Below are 18563 nucleotides of genomic sequence, written 5' to 3'. Positions count from 1 at the left end.
TGATGCTGTCATGAAAATTCCTCTTGGAACTTTTTGTACTCTATCCATTATTTTAAATAATGTACTCTGACCATTTTGTAACTTGAAAGATCGTTTACGATTCGTAACATTCAATCACTTATCTCCCTAGGAAAATATATTTTCCTGGTACAATAATTATGCTCCAAATAATTAAAGTCTTTGTAACTAAGTACCTAAAACAAACAGGCAAAAATGGGAAAAGACTACTGAGAGGCAAAGTAAGACTTATCCTCTATGCTTCAAATATCTTATAGTTTTTAATGTAATGTACTCTATCCAGCCTTTGTATACAGTACTTCAAGTATAGATAACAGATAAACTATAGAGTTCAAGAAGATATTTGGCAACGTGCTAAATTCTCCTGAAGCCAAAAAATGCATATTTTACAACCAGATCCTCATTTCAAATTATTTCTCTACTAAAAATTAAGGAATATCTTAGATTCATGGATTATCCACAGACTTAAATATGCTCAGGTTATCATGACATCTGGTCCCATCACTTCATGGCAAATAGATGGGGAAACAGTGGAAACAGTGATAGACTTTATTTTGGGGGGTTCCAAAATCACTGCAGATGATACTGCAGCCATGAAATTAAAGGATGCTTGCTCCTTTAACTTCAAGAAAAGTTATAACCAACCTAGACAGCATATTAAAAAGCAGAGACATTACTTTGCCAACAAAGGTCCATCTAGTCAAAACTATGACCTTTCCAGTAGCCATGTATGGATCTGAGAGTTGGATTATAAAGAAAGCTGAGCACTGAAGAATTGGTGCTTTTGAACTGTGGGGTTGGAGAAGACTCTTGAGAGTCCCTTGGGCTGGAGGAGAGTCAATCAGTCCATCCTTAAGGAAATCAGTCCTGAATATTCATTGGAAGGACTGATACTTAAGCTGAAACTCCAATAGTTTGGCCACCTGATGCAAAGAACTGACAGATGTGAAAAGACCTTGATGCTGCGAAAGATTGGAGGCGGGAGGAGAAGGGGACAACAGAGGATGAGATGGTTGGATGGCATTACCGACCCAACAGACATGAGTTTGAGTAAACTCTGGGGGTTGGTGAGTGGCAGGGAAGCCTGGCACGCAGCAGTCCATGGGGTTGCAAAGAGTCAGACACAACTGAGTGACCTAGGATCTGGAGTTGTCATTTGCTACAATGTTTCATTACAAAGAAAAGGCACCCAAAAATATTAAGTCAATTAAAATTGAATTTTACTTTGTGTGTCCTGAGTCTCTGCATGCTCCATTATAATAAGTGGCATTTTTTTTTACATTTGTTTATGTATTTAACTTTTTAAGTGTTTATTTCCAGATTAAATATAAAGCACATATATATGCACCCTGCTATTTATGTATTGTTTTTAACGATATGCTGCATCCCTAAAAAGAATGTGGATATCTCATTATCCCTTTAATGACCTTAAACATTTAAAATATAAAGTATAGCTTCAAATTATCAATTTTGGACCTTTTCAAAATATCTAAGCATATTAGTTCATAAGCATATAAATAGTACAAATTCCACTGTTCCATAAGTAGACAGCATTCTTTTTATGATTTTCTAGAATTTTATATTTCCTTTTTTTGCTTCATATGTTCTGTGACAATGTCTCTCAAATTTTAGTTTGTTTCATAATCACCCGGAGAGTATGTTACAATACAGATTGCTGGGCCCAGTCCCAGAGATTCTCATTTAGTAGATCTGGAGTGAGGCCCAATAATATGAATTTCTAACATGTTCTCAGGTGAGTTAGTGCTGCTGAAACAGGGACTACCTTTTGAGAACCATCATGCAGGATTGGCGAGAAATGTATTCCTTAATTTCTAACTAAATATTTTTGTTAGTTTTTGCTCAATTTTTTATTATTGATTTATTGCAGAGCGAATCTTTATCAGAAAACTGAGCTCATTTTAGGCACTGGAAGCTCAAGGGAGGTAAGAAACAGTAGGGGACTAGTTCCTCCCCGCCTCATCTAGCCCTGCTCTGTGAAAGACACACCCATCTCTCTTTTTCAATAGGCAAAACAGGGTAACATTTATAAAAGGCTTTAGTTAACTGAAGAATCAATGGCCTCCTGTTATGTGATATGGGTTTGGCATATATTCACTTAATTTATAAATACAGAGTTGAAGCTCTGAGGTGAAGAATTAAGAAATGATTGCATATAATATTTCAGGACTTCCTGATATCCACATAACATTTACATGGTAAAATATTCAGAATACACTTCTTTTACCATCAGAAAGATCTACTATGATGTTACTTTTTATTATGTTACTTTTTGTTAAAAACCGTGAAACTCAGAATTCATGTCTTAAGCACTGATTTCTTCAGAAAAGATATATTAAAGATATATTACTGTTTTCTTGCTTTTACACAGCAGGCAATCCATGCAGCTTGGCAAACATGCAATTTGTTTTATTTATATTGAACCATCTGTTTTACTGGGCAGTTTGAGGCCTTTTTTCCTGACTAGCACATCTATCTAAACTTTTTTTTTCTTTTTTTCTTTTTTAACAAGCCACTCTTGAAAGCATTGCCAATTAGTTTTAACTTCACAAAAATGAATGACAACCTGATGAATGCCATCACTGAACACATTGTAACTTGAATATTTGGCAGTTATAAATATATTCACAAAGGCAGTAATTAAAATTAGCAAAAAAAGGCAAATTACTTCAACTTGGTGTCTTTAACAAAAATATACCCTTATATGTTAATGATGGCTTTCAGTGATATTTTCAACAACTTTTCTACATATAGTGTAAATCTTGTTCTTTCATTTCTCAACTCTAATTTTTGGCAATGAATGAAAATAGAATGTAGTGTTAGTATTTCAAGAAGAAATAACATAAGGTTATCTTGATATTATAATTATATCTCTAAAATGCTAGATTCACTATAGCAACGGCATGGCATCATTGTTAACTAGTGCATTTCAGAAAATGTGAAGAATGTAGAAATACGTGTTTGATATGAAACAAACAAAACTGATAATAAGCAAAGCCATATACCAAATAATATATGAATATTAATGCTTTTCTTAGTGTAATAAAGAGGAAAGTGAGGAATACTCTTCAGTAGAGACAGGCAAAGGTATTATAAATTTTAGGACTGTAATGTTTAGAATCTATTTGAAAATAAGTTCCTCAACACTTAAATTGTGCTATAGCATCAAAATAGTAACTTCATAATTATAACTGGATTGAATAAAATATATTCTAGCATAACTAATAAAACATCTTTAAAAAGAGTACACTCAATTTCAAGAACTGCTGAATTATATGGTATTTCTGTGTGAATATCAGCTAATTTTGACTGGTAGGTAATATGAGGTATTTATTTCTTGCAGGGGAAAATCTGTTAAATAAAATTTTGAAATTGCAAAGTATTAATATAACAGATTGTTCAGAACAAGAATAAAGTACTGTCCAAATCAACCAAGGGAATACAGGGAGAGCAAAAATTTAAGGGGAAATACATTTATTGTGGAAAAGGAAAGAACAAAGCAGTCAATGTTGTATGAATTTTGAATAAGAAATACAGAAAACTAATGAAAATGAGAAAGAATAATATTGCATAGGAATCTGTAATGTTAGGTCCATGAATCAAGATAAATTGGAAGTGATCAAATAGGAGATGGCAAGAGTGAACACTGACATTTTAGGAATCAGTGAACTCAAAGGAACCAGAATGGGCAAATTTAATTCAGATGACCATTATATCTACTACTGTGGGCAAGAATCCCTTAGAAGAAATGGAGTATCCCTCATAGTAAACAAAAGAGTCTGAAATGCATTACTTGGGTGCAATCCCCAAAAGGACAGAATGAACTTGGTTCACTCCCAAGATAGACCATTCAATACCAGAGCAATCCAACTCTTTGTCCCAACCAGAAATGCCAAAGAAGCTGAAGTTGAACAATTCTATGAAAACCTACAAAATTTTCTAGAACTAATACCAAAAGAAAAAAAAAAAATGTTCTTTTCATCATAGGGGACTAGAATGCAAAATTGGGAAGTCAGGAGATACCTGGAGTAACAGGCAAGTTTGGCCTTGGAGTACAAAATGAAGCAGGGCAAAGGCTAACAATTTTGCCAAGAGAACGCACAAGTCATAGCAAACAAACTCTTCCAACAACATAAGAGACACCTCTACACATGGATATCACCAGATGGTCAATACCGAAATCAGATTGATTATATTATTGACAGTTGAAGATGGAGAAGCCCTATACAGTCAGCAAGAACAAGACTAGGAGCTGACCGTGGCTCAGATTCTGAACTCCTTATTGAAAAATTCAGTCTTAACTTGAAGAAAGTGGGGAAAACCACTAGACCATTCAGATATGACCTGTATCAAATTTTACTATTCTACAGTGGAAGTAACAAATAGATCAAGGGATCTGATAGAGTGCCTGAAGAACTATGAATGGAGGTTTGTAACGCTGTACAGGAGGAAGTAATCAAAACCACCCCCAAGAACAGAAATGCAAGAAGGCAAAATGGCTGTCTGAGGAGGCCTTACAAATAGCTGAGAAAAGAGAAGCGGAAGGCAAAGGAGAAAAGGAAAGATGTACCCACCCAGAATGCAGAGTTCCAGAAGAGCAAGGAGCATTGAGAAAGCCTTCCTAAGTCAACAATGTAGAGAAATAGAAGAAAACAATAGAATGGGAAAGACTAGAGACCTCTTCAAGAAAATAAGAGATGCCAAACAAACGTCATGCAAAAATGGGCACAACAAAGGACGCAAATGGTTTGGGCCTATGAACAACATAAGATATTAAGAGGAGATGGCAAGAACACAGAGTTCAGTTCAGTCACTCGGTTGTGTCTGACTCTTTGTGACCCCATGGACTGCAGCATGCCAGGCTTCCCGGAGCAGAACTATACAAATAAAGTCTCAATGACCCAGATAACCACGATGGTGTGATCACTCACCTAGAGCCAGACATCTACAGTGTGAAGTCAAGCAGACCTTAGGAAGCATCACTATGAACAAAACAGGTGGAGGGGACGGAATTCCAGCTATTTCAAATCCTAAATGATGATGCTGTCAAAGTGCTACACTCAATATGTCAGCAAATTTGGAAAACACAGCAGTGTCCACAGGACTAGAAAAGGTCCTGTTTCATCCCATTCTCAAAGAAGGGCAATGCCAAAGAACACTCAAACTACTGTAAACTGCATACTCATTTCACACACTAGCAAAGTAATGCTCAGAATTCTCCAAGCTAGGCTTCAATAGTACATGAACCAAGAAATTCCAGATGTTCAAGCTGGATTTAAAAAAGGCAGAGGAACCAGATTCAAATTACCAACATCCACTGGATCATAGAAAAGGCAAGAGAATTCCAGAAAAATATCTACTTCTACCTCATTGTTTATGCTAAAGGCTTTGACTGTGTGGATCACAACAAACTGTGGGAAATTCTTGTTGAGATGGAAATACCAGATCACCTTACCACCTCCTGAGAAACCTGTATGCACTTCAAGAAGCAACAGTTAGAACCGAATGTGGAACAATGGACTACTTCTACATTGGGAAAGAAGTATGTCATAGCTGTATATTGTCACCCTGCTTATTTAACTTATATGCAAAGTACATCATGCGAAATGATGGGCTGGATGAAGCACAAGTTGAAGTCAAGATTGCCAGGAGAAATATCAATAACCTCAGATATGCAGATGACACCATCCTCATGGCAGAAAGTGAAGAGGAATTAAGCAGCCTCTTGATGGAGGTGAAAGAGGAGAGTCAAAAAGTTGGCTTAAAACTCAATGTTCATAAAACTAAGATCATGGCATGCAGTCACATCACTTTATGCAAATAGATGGGGAAACAATGGAAACAGTGATAGACTTTATTTTCTTGGGCTCCAAAATCACTGCAGATGGTGACTGCAGCCATGAAAATAAAGGATGCTTGCTCCTTGGAAGAAAAGCTATGGCAAACCTACACAGCTTATTAAAAAGCAGAGACATCACTTTGTCAACAAAGGTCCCTGTAGTCAAAGTTATTGTTTTTCCAGTAGTAGGGTATGGATTTTAGAGTTGGACCATAAAGAAAGTTAAATACTGAAGAATTGATGCTTTTGACCTGTGGTGTTGGAGAAGACTCTTGAGCGTCCCTTGTACTGCAAGGAGAACAAAGCAGTCAATCTTAAGGAAATCAATCCTGAATATTCATTAGATGGACTGATGTTGAAGCTGAAGCTCCAATAATTTGGCAACCTAATGTGAAGAACCTACTCCTTAGAAAAGACCCTGATGCTGCGAAAGATTGAAGGCGGGATGAGAAGGAGACGACAGAGGATGAATTGGTTGGATGGCACCACCAACTCAATGCACATGAGTTTGAACAAACTCCAGGAGATGGTGAAGTACAAGTAAGCCTGGCATGCTGCAGTCCATGGGGTCTCAGAGTCAGACACGACTGAGCAATTTATGTATTTTATTCCAAATGCCTATCCAGCTGTCCAAAAACAGCTTATCTTTGACATTCTGCTGCATGATGGATTTCTATATGTAGTTTAGTTTATTTCTGGATTTTTGTATTCATGCACCAGCACCAAACTAATTAAAGAAACTTTTCAGAATGTTGTCTTGTTTGGTAAAACTACTTCCTTCCTAATATAATTTCCCTTTTAGTCTATATATCTACTGTTCTTTGTCTGCTCCTCTTTATGAACTTTATTATCAACTCAATCCCCTTCATTTTAAAAACCATTTTTGTATTTACTGGGATTCCATTAAGTCTAACAAGTTTCTTAGTTCAAGTTATCTGCCCCAAGTTTCATTTACCTTCTTATACATCATATTTAAGAAACTTAACCCCGAAGTTTTATATAGATTTTAAAAGTGTCACTGCTTTTCATCAACAGCAGTCCATGCTGTATAAAATCAAATGAAGATTACATATTAAAGGAGAATTGTGGACATAATAACAAACATCATTTTATCCTTTAAAGACATTCTTCTCAAAACATTAAGATATTTCAACGTATTAGGATTTTAGAAAATCAACAAGGCAACAGCAGACTAGAATATGTGTTTTTGCAAAAGCTATTATATACATTTTAAGATCTGGAATTAATTTCCTAAATAGTATTTTTTTACTAAAGTGTAGTTGATTTACAGTATTGTGCTGGCCTTTGCTGTACAGCAGAGTGATTCATCTATACACATGTATGCATAATTTTTTCAAATATTCTTTTGCATTATGTTTCATCAAAGATCAGATATAGTTCCCTATAGTTTACAGGGGGACCTTGTTGTTTATCCATTCCAAATTAATAGTTTGATTTCCCAACTTCAAACTCCCAGGTTCCTAAATAGTATTTAATATGTAAATAAGTATTAAGATATACTTCTATTTGCCATGTTAAAATATCCCTTCAAATCCTCATTTCCAAATGTTAACCTTTAGCTATAGATACGTTGACTAAAATAATATGATCAGAATATTACATGCTTTCTTTTTTTTTTTTTTTTTTGATGGTTTAGTATCGTTTATTAAGCTGTGCCTTAGTAGAGATGCTGGGGCTTGCCCATGGTGCTCTTAATGTACAAGGCCCTGACGTTCTGCCAATTTTTCTTGAGCAATGACACCAGGAAGTTGACAGCTAAGTGGATGTTGTACACAAGCTCATCATCTGTCATCTTCACGTGGCCAACAGCCACTGCCAGACACAGCACCTTCTTCATCTGGAACTTGATCCTGGACTTCACTTCATCAGCTTTGGCCACCATGTTCTCATTGTGGGTCAGCAAGGAAGGTAACTTGTCAGCCTTGTTCAGGCCTGGGCCCAGGATTCGGGGGATCTGCTTGATCAGAGACTCTGAAGCCAAAAAGGCATCATATTTCTTGGCCAGCTTCTTGACCAGTTTCTTATTCTTGTTGAGTTTCTTCAGCGCCTCAATGTCCATGTGGGGGATATCCACAGCCTTGGCCTCATCACAATGCTGCTGGTCCCCCGAGACACACACGGAGAACTTGGGGCGGGGAGTGGACTTCAGCCTGACGGTGCCCGAGAAGCGTTTGTCCTTCTGAGGGTCATAGTTCTTCAGGCTGATCTGAAGCTCCACAGTCTCCAAAAACTTCCTGCGCTTGCGCTGGTTCCCGTGCAGGACTTGCCGCACCGCCTCGTAGAGGGTGTCGCGGGAGACTTTGCAGCTCATGGTTCCCTACACCGCGATAACCGGAAAAGAGGTACATGCTTCCTATACTTAGGAACTGTTTATATTTGAAAATATTCATTCATTTGACAGTGACTATTCTAACTCAGGAAACAAATGTGAATTGACACTGCAGATTTTATTCTAACATTACTTGGCAAACATAACTGCTTTAAATGCTAATGAACAAATCATTGTATTTAAGGAAATAACACTATCCTTGACAGTTTAGGAGTCATTTAAAACGTAACAGCAATTGTATGTAACACAACCAAAGTAAGTTCAACAAAGTGAGATGACACATGATGAATTAATCTTTCAGCCTTAACTTACAATAATATGTGCATATTTGAACATATAGTGTCTTATTCACTTGAAGTCTAAGATACTCCAATTATTATTTTGAGACTCACTACACTGTTATTCAATTTTATTTGTGAACTCATAAAATTCGAGTTGAGAACTCACTTTCTACATGAAAAATATAACTGAAAATAGTTAATTTCCTCATATTCTACAGTGAGTCACTTGAAAAAGTTATCTATCATCTAATTTGAATTATGGTTGATGGCACCTGTTAATGTAATAAAGCAAAAATAAATCTGGTGAAATTATGTATAGTTTCATATTTCTTTTTACTTTATCTCAGTAATATATATACCCACATACACACCATTCACACACATGTGTAAAATGTAAATATGCTTGAATAGACTTTTTATAAAGTATCACTTACCAAACTAATTTTTTTGTCAGTTAAATTAGCTTGAACCTCTGGTTCTCATTTATTGAAAGAATTGAGGAAACTATTGCAATATGTTTTAGTAAGATGTGTTCATTCTTATAAAATGAGATCTATGAAACAATATTCTTAGCAAGGGACACAATCTAAAATTAAGGAAACAAAAGCTATAATTTTCTAACCGGCAGAGGGAATGACTACTGCAAAACCTGAGTTTGTAGCTTACATCCAAAATAACTATAAATGCTCTTATTTATGTCTGCTTTCCAGACACATTTTCTGCTGGTTGAGTATACTGAATTATAATCAGAGTGGTAAGTTATATTGCTTCTTTAATATGGATTGAATAAAAAGGTTCTTATCTTGGCTCAAATATCATCATCTCCAAAAGTATACCCTGACTACCTTTTTTTTAATTGAAACAAACACCATATACATGCACAGTCATAAAACTTGGGATATATTCCTTTTTTCAGAGCATTTCATTTATAAATAGTATATAGCTTATTTATAGTGTTTACAATGTTTAGTCTACTTCATTCCTTCAGAATGTAACCACCATGAGAGCCAGTTATTTATTTTGGTTTATTTACAAGTGTATCCCATGAACTCTGTATATGCCCTGGAATTAAATAACTGTATGTGAGTGAATAAACTATTACACTGGAGCTTAAAGGGATTAAATAGTTTATAGAGTTTACAAAAAGCCTTAAACAGCTTTTTCCAACTTTAAGGATCTATGATTTTTCTGTGGGGAAAACAGGCAGCTATACAAAACTTTAAAGTTTAAAAAGTTTCAATGGAGCATTAATTTGGTATTTTCCAAACTAAACAACTACTCACTGGTATAGCAAGCAGGTTAGAATTGCTACTAAAACCCAATCAAAGTGGTGGTAGTCAAGACAGGAGACAAGATAAGGTTAAAAAAAGAAGAAGTGAATGAAGATAGGTAAAGAAAAAATTGCCAGACTAGTTGACTGGCAAAGCAAAAGTCTAGGGTGAGCACTCAATTTTTGTTTGAGCAAATCTTTCAAATAATAGAAATAAGTAAGTTCAGAAAGAAACAGTATGATTTGTTACAAATTCCTTGAAATTTAAACAGAGCTTAGATTTAAATGTACATCTTCACTACCAATCTAAACGGCAATGTTTAATAAATTAAAACGTGTAACTCTATTTTAATGAAGATAAGTTATTTATTCAAGATAGTCATTTTCTAAAAAATAATCATTTAAGATAGTCATTAAAAAATAAATCTATCTCTTTCCTTCAAGCTTCAGCCATATGAGTGAGCTATCACTGTAATATGCTACATTCTTTGAACTATGCTGTTGCTGATCCACTGGCTGAAGTACTTTTCATTCACAATTCTGCCTACTTTCCATCACTAACCTCTCAGTTCAAATGTCTTTTCTCCTGAAAGGTCTTTAGGATCTCTCTAGCTACCTAATGTACCACTACTCAAATCCCATCAAACACTCCTTAAATCAGTTACATATATTATTGCTTCACTAATTATATAGCTATATAGTTACGTAAGTATCTTTAATACATTTATATTATTATTTTCTATATCCTCAATAAGCCCCCACCCCAATCAGAAAGAAAGTCCCATGATAGTTAAAAGAGTATTTTTTTTCTTGTCTTATTCACCATTATATTCCTGGTACCCATAACAATGCCTAGAACATAGCTGATAGTCAACACTTTATTTCTGAATCAATGAATTATTCTAAGCAGTTCATTAATTCTGGTCTCATGAATAGCAACTTGCCAAAATAGACATGTTTTGTTAACATGATCCATGCTAAAATCTTCACCTGAAAACAAACTTTTATTTTTCCTTTTTAAAAAATGCTCAATTCAAGGACTTAAATATACAAAATTGGCTCAATTATTTATGTATGGTGAGGTTGTATTTATTTGTGAAAATAAAACTATGAAAAATTTCATTAATTAAATTAAAATATTTAATTTAAAATTAAATTATTTAAATAGTTTATTTAAATATACACAGTATAAACTTTGACTGAGTTTATTGTTTTTAATAATGTGATAAGCTAGAATTTGGGTATGCTGTTCTTTTTTTTTTTTTTATGCTGTTCTTTAGTAGAGAGGATATGTAAGGCAAGGTCATTCAAGTCAATTCAATTTATGAATTACCCAAGAAGATATATAGTTAATCTGCATATCAATTATTCCCTGACTCTATTATATGTAACATATTCTAAAGGAGTTTATTTGTATATGTATGAGTGTGTATAAATATACATAAAGTAGATATATATATATATGCAGGTGTATATGATGTATGTACATGAAAATTTATATATATACTTACACACACACACACACACACACACACTTTTTCTGTTAAGGATTCTTTAACTATTCATACAGAGCAGTTGTTCTCAACCATTGTGCTTTTGATCTCCAGAAGACACTTGGAAACAGCTGGAGACATTTTGGTTTTCACATCTGAGCACTGCTTCTGACTTTTGGTGAATAGATTGTGCTTCTGACATTTAGTGGCAGGCATGCCACTAAATCTGCTCCAATGCACAGGGTGACCTCCCATAACGAAGAATTATCTGACCCATATAGTCAATAGAACTTTTACAGGCTGGACGTTTGGGTCCCTTCAGAATTCACATTTCATATTTATACTATAAATTATATGCCAATAATTTGACTAACTAGAAGGAATTAACAAATTACTGGAAACATACAACAAAACTGTACCATGGAAAAACAATGTCTGAACATAATTATTAGTTTAGTAAGTAATCAAACTGAATCTGTGAGGAAATTAAATCAGTAATCAAAACCTCCAACAAAGTCCAAGACAGATGGTTTCACTGTTGAATTCTACCAAGTATTTAAATAAAAACTAATATCAATCCTTGTATAACTCTTTCAGAATACAGAAAGGGAGAGGACTCTTTCAAATGTGCTTCACAGACCATGATTAATCTGATACTAAAATTAGATAGGAAGCCATAAGAAAATTACAGGCTAATATCCCTGATGAACAGAGAAAAGTCCTCAACAAAATATTAACAACCTGAATTCAACAAAATTTAAAAAAAAATAATAAATCATGATCAACTGGGATTTACTCTACAGATGCAAGGATAGTTCAACATCCACAATCAATATGATATACTACATCAGCAAAATAAAGGATAAAATAAATATCTCAAAAGATGAAGAAAATGCATTTGACAAAGCATCAGAATTTATGATTAAAAGCTCTCAAAGTGAATACAGAGGAAAGGTACCTCACCATAATAAAGACTATACATGACCAACTCACAGATAACATCATACTCAGTAGTGAAAAGCTGAAAGTTTCCCCCCAAAATCAGGAACAAAACAAGAATCCACATTCTCATCACTGTTATTCAGCATAGTATTAGTAGTCCTAACCAGGGCATTTAGTCAAGAAAGGGCTCCAAATCAGAAAAGAAAACCCTAAAGCCTCCACCAAAAATTGCTCAAACTAGAAACAAATTCAGTAAAGGATACAAATATCAATATATAAAAATCCGTTGCTTTTCTGGGCACTAATAAGAAGAAATTAGGAAAACAATTTCATTTATAACTGCATCAAAAGAACACCAAGGTATAAATTTAAGCAAGGAAGTGAAAGACCTATACACTAAAAACTGTAAAACATGGGTGAAAAACTGAAGACACAAATAATTGGAACAATATACCGTGTTCACAGATTGGAGGAATTAACATTTTTAAAATGTCCATTCTATTCAAAGCCATCCACAGATTCAATGTGAACTCTGCCAAATGTCCAATAAAATTTCCAAAGATTTTATTGTTTTTTTCCATTTATTTTTATTAGTTGGAGGCTAATTACTTTACAATATTGTAGTGGTTTTTGCCATACATTGACATGAATCAGCCATGGATTTACATGTGTTCCCCATCCCAATCCCCCATCCTGCCTTCCTCTCCATACCATCCCTCTGGGTCTTTCCAGTGCACCAGCCCTGAGCACTTGTCTCATGCATCCAACCTGGGCTGGTGATCTGTTTCACCCTTGATAGTACACTTGTTTCACTGCTATTCTCTCAGAACATCCCACCCTCGCCTTCTCCCACAGAGTCCAAAAGTCTATTCTGTACATCTGTGTCTCTTTTTCTGTTTTGCATATAGGGTTATTGTTACCATCTTTTAAAATTCCATATATATGCGTTAGTATACTGTATTGGTCTTCATCTTTCTGGCTTAATTCACTCTGTATAATGGGCTCCAGTTTCATCCATCTCATTAGAACTGATTCAAATTAATTCTTTTTAATGGCTGAGTAATATTCCATTGTGTATATGTACCATAGCTTCCTTATCCATTTATCTGCTGATGGGCATCTAGGTTGCTTCCATGTCCTGGTTATTATAAACAGTGCTGTGATGAACATTGGGGTACATGTGTCTCTTTCAGATCTGGTTTCCTCAGTGTGTATGCCCAGGAGTGGGATTGCTGGATCATATGGAAGTTCTATTTCCAGTTTTTTAAGAAATCTCCACACTAGTTCTCCATAGCGGCTGTACTAGTTTGCATTCCCACCAACAGTGTAAGAGGGTTCCCTTTTCTCCACACCCTCTCCAGTATTTATTGCCTGTAGACTTTTGGATAGCAGCCATTCTGACTGGTGGGTAATGGTACCTCATTGAGGTTTTGATTTGCAGTTCCCTGATAATGAGTGATGTTGAACATCATGTGAACATCATTTCATACACACACACACACACACATACACACACACACACATACACACACACACCATGGGATAGTATCCAGCAATGGCACAAGATGCCATTTGTGACACATTGGCTGGCCCTTGAGGGTATTACACTAATTGAAATAAATCATACAGAGAAAGAAGTATCATGTGGCCTCCCTAATATGTGGAATTAAAAAAAAAAACAACAACAACACTAAACTGATTCCACAGATACAGTGAATAGATCATAGACAAGTGGTTGCCAGAAGTGGGGGCTGGGGGTATAAAATGAGTGAAGTGATCAAAAAATACAAATTTAAAAATCAACATATCATCTTTTCTTTTCAGAAAATGTAAATAATTGGGCATAGTTCTGAAACACAAATCAGTAGATGTATCTGAATAACAGGTAGGTTTGATAAGTGTTTTCATTAAGCATGAAACACTTTACATTTGTATAGCTAACCAAGTAAAATTCTAGATAAAAATTCCTATAAACACTAGTAAACATGTGGGGAATACAGAAGCAGGATACATACAAGGATAACGGAATTGGCCATTTTCTACACAGTTACAGAGATATCCTGCAGAAGGACGATGAAAAGCTGAGCTGGGTGTGAGTCAGAGAGCCTCTGCTGTGGTTTAAGAAGAGGCCCGTAGCTCTTGCAATGTGGGGTAGGAGGAGCAGGTTCATGGAACGAAAATCCCTTAGCTACAGAAACTATTGAATCCATGCTCAGCTTAGGCAGAACTGTTATGCTGAGTTTAAGATCCTGGTTGAAACAAATCTGGGTTACTGCGTGGACTCCTCTGTGGGCTCACAGTTAAAATCTTCAGTCTTCAGCAGGAGCACATTCCTTCCTATTAAAACAATAGCAGCTTTTTGATGTGGGAACAAGCTGCAAAGTCCTCCTCTCTGCAAGGCAACAAAGTGCCCCCTCAAAAGTTGTCTGCATCTTTTTTTCCTGGGTACCAGATTGATACCTGGGTTAAATTCCAGAACAGCCCCAATGGATATATTCCCATTGTGATAACCCATAAAGTCATCAAATTGGATAGATGCAGCAATAATTCATTCGGGGGTAGAAATGGTGCATCAAGGATCAGGCCTGAGCAGTACTAGAAGGCGTAAGTAAATTGCTTAAGTACAAAACCTAAATTCCCATGTCACCCATCATATTTTCATTCTTCCTTCCCCTTGTTATCTATAGGGATATGGAAGGAATATGAAAAGTTCAACTTGGTTTATAGATAGATTGGTTCAGTATATAAAACACCCTCCCTCCCAAAAAAAATGCAGGCTACATTGCATCCACTCAGTGGTAACTCTGAAGGACAATGAAGGAGTGAAAATCTTCCCAGTGAATAGCGGTCCTACTCTTAAAACCAGTGACTTAATAGGGAAGGAGATATAGCCAGATATGAGAATTTGTGGAATTATGGGCAATGGTGAATGGACTTAAAAGGCTTAAATATCAGACAAAATAAGATCTATGGAAGAAGCATGTGGATGGACATATGAAAGGGGGCATCAAGTGACATTTTTCATGTCCGATATAAATGCCCACCAGCAAGCACACACCATGGAAAGAGTGCTGAACTACCAAGTAGACAATATTATTTATTGATATTAAACAGTCTTTGTTACTGGCTATGCAAGACCTGGCATAACAGGTACAGGGATGGAGTAATCACTGGGTAAAGACGGAGACCACACAAGGGCCCAAAGGCATGAATTCTAACAATCTAGCTTCTGCCATCTCAGAATGTTTAATGTCTCCAAAAGAAAGACCAATTCTGAAGCACCCATATGGCACATTTCCTGAGAAAACAAATTATCCTGTTACCAAGGTAACAACTCATTCTCACAGAAATTGACATCAATTCTGATTACAGAAATTTTTTTTTTTTTTTCTTACCAACAGAGCCCCAGTTATCACCACCATCTAGGGACTTACAAAATGCCTGATATATAGGCATGAATTTATACACAATATAGCGTATAGCCAGGGAACACATTAATACTGAAGGGAGGTGCAGAGTAATGCAACTCATATGTACACTCCACAGAAAATAATTAGTATGGTTATTTCCTGAGGAAGGAAGTTCAATAAAACTCATATTACCATTACACACATCTTAAGCTTTCCCAATAGACTCATGAAAATTCAGAATTACAGTGAAAGTGGCCTCTGTGTAATAACTGTGGTAGAACATTTCATTCTAGATATAAGGTTAAAAATAGAATCTAATTGTATAATTACCTATTTTCTAAACACAGATCACAATTTAAGTACTATTTAAATAATAAATATTATGTAAAACATTTCAGACAGAAGAGCAGAATTAAGCATATTTAAGTCTATATTAGAGAAATAAATATGATTCGCCACTGGGGTCTTTGAATATATTTTCGGCTGGGGCTAAAAAAAGGAAGGCAGAACTGAATAACCATCAGATTAACAAACTCATTTCCACTCCCAATTCTCAGAGCTAATAACGGTGTGCCACAGGAAATAGTAAAATAGACAAATGTGACATACAATGAACTGACTAGAAATTGCATAATTTCAGGTATAGTATGGTTTGAGGAACTTTACAGAAAATATGTTTACTCCAACTATCTCACCCAATATGCTGAAATGCTGCATTAAATTATGTCATTTATTTTTTTGTTTTAGTGCATTGCTCCTGATAAGCATCCTATATTTAAGTACAAAATTCTTAGAGTTGGATTAAAGGTGAAGATTCTGTTTCCAGAACTAGTAGTATAAATGAGAAAAGCCAATTATATATATATATATATATATATATATATATATATATATACTATATATATATATAGTCAGGGAAAATAATCTTGTTAACAAAAGTCCTCTCCCTACGAACAGAAAAATAGCAGAAAACAATTATAATATATAACTGGATAAATATTAACACTAATAGATTCAGTTCAGTTCAGTCATTCAGTCCTGTCCAACTCTTTGTGACCCCATGGACTGCAGCATGCCACACCTCCCTGTCCATCACCAACTCCCAGAGTTTACTCAAACTCATGTCCATTGAATTAGTGATGCCATCCAATCATCTCATCCTCTGTCCTTCTCTTCTCACCTTCAGTCTTTCCCAGCACCAGGGTCTTTTCAAATGAGTCTCCTCTTCACATCAGGTGGCAAAAGTACTGGAGTTTCAGCTTCAGCATCAGTCCTTCCAATGAATATCCAGGACCGATTTGCTTAAGGATGGACAGGTTGGATCTCCTTGCAGTCCAAGGGACTCTCAAGTGTCCAACACCATAGTTCAAAAGCTTCAATTCGTCGTTGCTCAGCTTTCTTTATAGTCCAACTCTCACTTCTATACATGACTACTGGAAAAACCATAGCCTTGACTAGACGGACCTTTGTTGGCAAAGTAATATCTCTGCTTTTTAATAGGCTGTCTGCTGCTGCTAAGTCGCTTCAGTCATGTCCAACTCTATGTGACCCTATAGACAGCAACTCACCAGGCTCCCCCGTCCCTGGGATTCTCCAAGTAAGAACACTGGAGTGGGTTGCCATTTCCTTCTCCAATGCATGAAAGTGAAAAGTGAAAAGTGAAAGTGAAGTCGCTCAGTTGTGTCCAACTCTTAGCGACCCCATGGACTGCAGCCTACCAGGCTCCTCTGTCCATGGGATTTTCCAGGCAAGAGTACTGGAGTAGGATGCCATTGCCTTCTCTGAATAGGCTGTCTAGGTTGGTCATAACTTTTCTTCCAAGGAGCAAGTGTCTTTTAATTTCATGGCTGCCGTCACCATCTGCAGTGACTTTGGAGCCCCCCAAAATAAAATCTGCCACTGTTTCCACTGTTTCCCCATCTATTTGCCATGAAGTGATGGGACCAGATGCCATGATCTTAGTTTTCTGAATGTTGAGCTTTATGCCAACTTTTTTGCTTTCCTCTTAGATTATCTGTATGTAAAGTAAAACAAGAAAGATTACAGTGTCCAGACAGCATTTCATACAATTTATACAGAAAAGTAAAAGAGAAAAAAGCTTCCCTCATTTTGTTGAGACAAAAAAATACACTTTGTGGTAGCTTTTCTTATGGGGGCCTTGTAAATAAATGTTTGGACTTGGAGGTTTGCATTTACATTTCAAGATCCAGAAGACCCAGGACCTTGTGTTGTAAAACCAAAAGGTTTTGTGCTCTCAAGAAGACACACTTAAGGAGGAAAGTGGGAGAAGTAGCTTCTCCCTCTTCTTTATTAAACTAAGAAGACTTAATCATCACACACTTTAGACAAAACTTTTAAGGCAGTTACACATACAGATGTAAAAATACTAAAATTCTTAATTTGTTTTATTTCCATAAATGTCTTTTTAAGTCAAGTCAATGGTTCTCAAAATTCCCCCTGGGTATACTTTGAATTTATAAGTAAAAGTTTATTAATATGGACTGACGGTGTGAGTTTTTTGACAAGTTATATAATTCTGTTTCTTTAAGAGGTATCTTCTGGAAGAGATGACTGAGAATTCTGTTTAATGACAGTGGCTAACAATAAATTGGTGATTTTGAAAATGGAATCATTCAATGCCAAGTAAAGGTGGCTTTTCTCCAAGAAAACAATAGCACAGAGCCCAGGCCTTTCCCAGACAGATCACGCCCTTTATAGTTTTAACCTGGGGACCAACACTGGTGCTGCCAGTGAATGGATTTATTTCCCTGAAAATGTGGGAAGGGTGAAAGATCTAGCTCTGCTATTCACTTTGTTTAATCCTTTGTTTAATCACCTACATTTCTGTCACAATATATTCCTGCTTTCTGTACCAAACATACTCTCATATTCTTTCTCTCTCTTCATTGCTCAATGAGATTTTGGCTTTCTAAAATTATAAA

General features: G+C 35.8%; 1 pseudogene; it reads right to left on the bottom strand.

Moving 5' to 3' along the window:
* Positions 1–7524: 7524 nt before the first annotated feature.
* On the bottom strand, positions 7525–8228 carry LOC110139233 (large ribosomal subunit protein uL1 pseudogene; annotated as a pseudogene).
* Between the last annotated feature and the right edge of the window lie 10335 nt (positions 8229–18563).

The sequence above is a fragment of the Odocoileus virginianus genome, chromosome 4, assembly GCF_023699985.2.
Source record: "Odocoileus virginianus isolate 20LAN1187 ecotype Illinois chromosome 4, Ovbor_1.2, whole genome shotgun sequence".
NCBI classification, from domain to species: Eukaryota; Metazoa; Chordata; class Mammalia; order Artiodactyla; family Cervidae; genus Odocoileus; species Odocoileus virginianus.
Note: the sequence above shows the minus strand (reverse complement) of the source record. Positions and strands in the feature narration are given on the sequence as shown.